The following is a 4,289-nucleotide window of genomic DNA, read 5'->3' as shown; positions in this document are numbered from 1 at the left end:
GGAAGGGTGTCCACCGGGGCCTGGGGAGGCTCTCCCCGGCCTGGCTAGGGTTCGGAAGCTGGGACCGGGTCCGGGGCTCGTGCTCCGTCCGGTGGGCCGGGGGGGCATGAGCCCCCGTCCTGCAAGCCAGCCAAGGGTCCGGGTGCTGGGGAAGGGTGTCCACCGGGGCCTGGGGAGGCTTTCCCCAGCCTGGCTAGGGTTCGGAAGCTGGGACCGGGCACGAGGCTCGTGCTCCGTCCGGCGGGCTCCGGGGTGCGTGAGCCCCCCGTCCTGCAAGACAGACATGGGTCCGGGCGCTGGGGAAGGGTGTCCACCGGGGCCCGGGGAGGCTCTCCCCGGCCTGGCTAGGGTTGGGAAGCTGGGACCGGGCCCGGGGCTTGTGCTCCGTCCGGGAGAGCCCGGGGTGCAGGAGCCCCCCGTCCTGCAAGCCAGCTGAGGGTCCGGGCGCTGGAGACAGGGGTCCACCGGAGCCCGGAGAGGCTCTCCCCGGCCTGGCTGCTTTCAGAAGCAGGGACCAGGCTGGTGAGCAGGAGTGGCTGGCTTTATCCGCTACGCTGGCGGAGCGTAGTTTTCTGCCCACCTCCAGTTAGTACCTGGGTGGGTGATGGCATGGGAATACCAGGTACAGTAGTCTTTTTCTTTTGCTTTAGGTGAATGAGGGTGGCTTGTCTCGCTTACTATGTCCATCACTGAAGAAGAATGAAAAAAGCTAAGAGCCCCAAAGTCTGTGTTTTTCATGCCTATGGCCATGCCACCCTGAAAGCACATGATCACTTCTGATCTCTGAAATTAAGCAGGGTTAGGCCTGGTGTGGCCAGCACTGAAGAAGAATGAAAAAAACCTAAGAGCCACAAAGTCAGTGCTTTTCATGCATACAGGCCATGCAACCCTGAAAGCAATTGATCTAGTCTGACCTCAGAACTTAAGCAGTATTGGTACTGGTTAATACAGTGGATGGGATACCAGGTGCTGTAGGATTTTTTTTGTTTTTTGTTTTGCTTTAGGTGAATGAGGGTGGGTTATCTCGCTTACCATGGCCAGCACTGAAGAAAAATGAAAAAGCTAAGAGCCACAAAGTCAGTGCTTTTCATGCCAACGGCCATACCACCCTGACAGCACCTGATCTTCTCTGATCTCGAAGTTAAGCAGGGTCGGGCCTGGTTACTACCTAGATGGGAAACCGTCTAGGCTTACCAGAAGCTGTAGTATTTTTGTTTTGCTTTAGGTGAATGATGGTGGCTTGCCTTGCTTACTATGGCCAGCACTGAAGAAGAATGAAAAAAGTTAAGAGCCCCAAAGGAAGTGCTTTTCATGCAGATGGCCATACTGATAGAGCAAGGTCTCATAGAAAAGAGACTCGGAAGCAATCCACTTGTTTAACTCACTAACAAAGTTATTAATAAAGTTTCGTGAAAACTAATACGCACTACATGAACACGTGGGTTAGTGAACCTTGCGTATGTATGTACTTACGCGGATAACAACGAAGAAGGACTAATACCGCTTTAAACGGAGAAACTGTTGTGCGCATGCGTCAACTACATGTACGTATGATGACGAACTAATGCTTGGAGGGAAATTGTGGCGCATGAGCAGAAGATACTGAAATGGAGTCTCGAAGACTCGCGTGCATGGCATCTGCTTATTTGAACTGAATCAAACTATTTTACTAATGTTAATGCAGGGAAAACTATTAATAAATAAACTAGGACAGAGTAGAGGTGGGTGGTATACAGTGCAAACACTTTATTCGAGAAAGTAACATTTGTCTTCTGACTTTTATCATTAGCGCGTATTTGGGCCTCTCTTGCCTAGCTGAATTGAATGGCGTGACGTGAAGTCTGTGTATACCTCCTGAAGTGAACCATGAACAATGACTGGGCATCTGAATGAGAGCCAAAGGACAAATGCAACATCATGAGAACAGGATGGTGCAGAATTCAACAATGAAGAGACACATTCACGACAGATTTAAAATGTTGATACACTTAGTATATGGAAATAAAATTTACGAATAAAGAATAAGGGGATGGGATTGCGAACAATAGTTGAACTGATTTTAGTGACATGTAAGCATGGTGTGATGAAGAACCCCCCTTTCCTGCCCAATCAAATTTTGTATTTTACGCTATTGAAACTTTAGTGGATGGAACATGGAGAAACTAAAGGTATAATTAAGATAGCTTTAGTTAGTTAGTCGTCAATGCTGTTGTTGCTGCTGGAGCTGCGGAAGTTGCTGGGGAGATGCTGAGTGCAGATGCTGGGTCGCTGATGAAGAGCTGATTGCAGAACCCAATACAGAATTTTCTATCCTAATTTAATTGGGTTAGATCTGAAGATTGCGGAAGAATCTCAGAGGGGTGACATGCAACCGTCGGTATTCTAGAGAGGTCAACTATCCTGTCCTGATTCCTGTCCTGAAGTCCTTGTCCCTTGACCTATCTCAGGGGACCCTTACCTTACCAGACCTTTGGCCAGGGGGTTGGTCTTCCACACCATCCTTGGTAACTATAGTTTCTCGTTATTATTGAATGTTCTTTTCTCTCTGTCTTCTCTCTGTCTCTCTCTGAGTATTGATTACTGCATGAATCCGAGGCATATGTATGGTGATTATGAATTGAATTTTCTCTCCTATGAATGAAGGTGACTGGACTGTATTGAGTTGTTCACATGCATTTAATTTAGATAAAGATTTAAACCTTCCTGAGTGTGTGGTTATTTACTTCAATAAATGAAAATTAAAGTTATGTTTATTATCACCATTAACTAGTTAAACTAATGGCCCATCGACCAGAGGAAAGAACTTGTTGATCTGTGAAGGGTTAGTTAGATATGAACAGAGGTATTGAATAAACCAATCCATACAGCTTGTGAAATTTAAACGGAAACTCCCTAATAAACCCGTCCAGCGGTTTTTAGCCACCGTGAGTTTATGGGCCCAGGTGAGTATATGGTAGTGGAGTATCTGTTGCTGGTGAACCGCTGGATCAGTTTTCTGGTAGCAGAGCTATGGTTATTATTGACTAGTTTGGTGATAAATATTATTTATTGATTTATGTTTAACAAAAGAGTTAGTATCTTGTTTTATGTTGTCTAGAAGCACAGGTACAGAGGTTGCCTGGGCATCCCAGGAATGGAATTTGGAATTTTAATAGTGGGTGGTGATGGAAGCCATACTGCAGAAGGTTACTCGTCTGTTGTCATAACACTGAGAAGCTACCGAGGGCTGGCAGTGTTATAGTAGGGATTATATCATGTAAAAATAGAGTGCGAATGATAGCAGAGGGTTCGCTGGTAAAACTTTGCTCTTATTTCCTAAAAGGTTTGACACTGAAGAAGTAACAGGTTCCCCCGAGCTTGAATGCAGGGTAAACAGGGGTTTTACTTGTTGTGAAAGAAGTCTGAAATAAGTTGTAATCTATCCTGGTTTAGTGGAACAGACAAAGTAGTGCTGTTTTTATGTTTTTACTAATGGATTTTTATGAGAAAATATTAAAAGAAATAAGTTATCGTATTACCTTGTGAAGGGAGGGTCAGTCGCAGGAGTTATACTGATGTCACAAAAAGCAGCGCTGGGATTGGTTGGAACAGCGGGCGTGAGAAAGAAGCAGATTATAGGGAGGGTCAGTAGTGAGGAGCAATACTGACGTCACAAAAGGCCGTGCTGGCATTGGTCATACCACAAGCGCGAGTCTGAGTCTGATAGATAAAAGCTGTGCTAGGATTGGTTGAAAAGGTATTGTATGTTGAGTTCTGATTTGACTGTTGGTGTGAGTCGTGCTGACATGGGAAGGGATATAGGTAATAGAGTTCGAAGATATACGGAAGACTCTTTTCTATATTGTCCATCTGAAATGTTTGGAGAACGAAAGAAAATGACGTTAATAAAGAAAATTTAACATTTCTTTAAGAAAGACACGCCTGTGATGACTAGAGAGGGAATCCCTATTCTGCCAACTAAAACGCCTGCTCCATTTATGATGATGAAAACAGGATATCATACTTGTGTGTGGTTGGAGAATTAGGTGGAGTATTCGAAAGGTGATTGTGTTTTGGCTTTTCCAAATCATAGTACTTTTAATGTAAAGATACTGCAGAATTTGAGAAATCGGATGAATATGTTAGAACCAAATCCTAGATTAACACAGCATGAATCTTTAGAAGAATGGGAGATTGAGGCATTTGAACGAAAAACAATTCAGAAGTGGTTGAAGGTTTAGAAGGTTTTTGCTTAGATATCCGTACGAATCATGTGGAGATCAAATGAAACGTTGGAGAAGAGCTGTAGT

Source organism: Triturus cristatus, chromosome 2_1 (assembly GCF_964204655.1).
Source record: "Triturus cristatus chromosome 2_1, aTriCri1.1, whole genome shotgun sequence".
Lineage (NCBI taxonomy): Eukaryota > Metazoa > Chordata > Amphibia > Caudata > Salamandridae > Triturus > Triturus cristatus.
The sequence above is the reverse complement of the archived record's forward strand: the minus strand, read 5'-3'. Positions refer to the sequence as shown.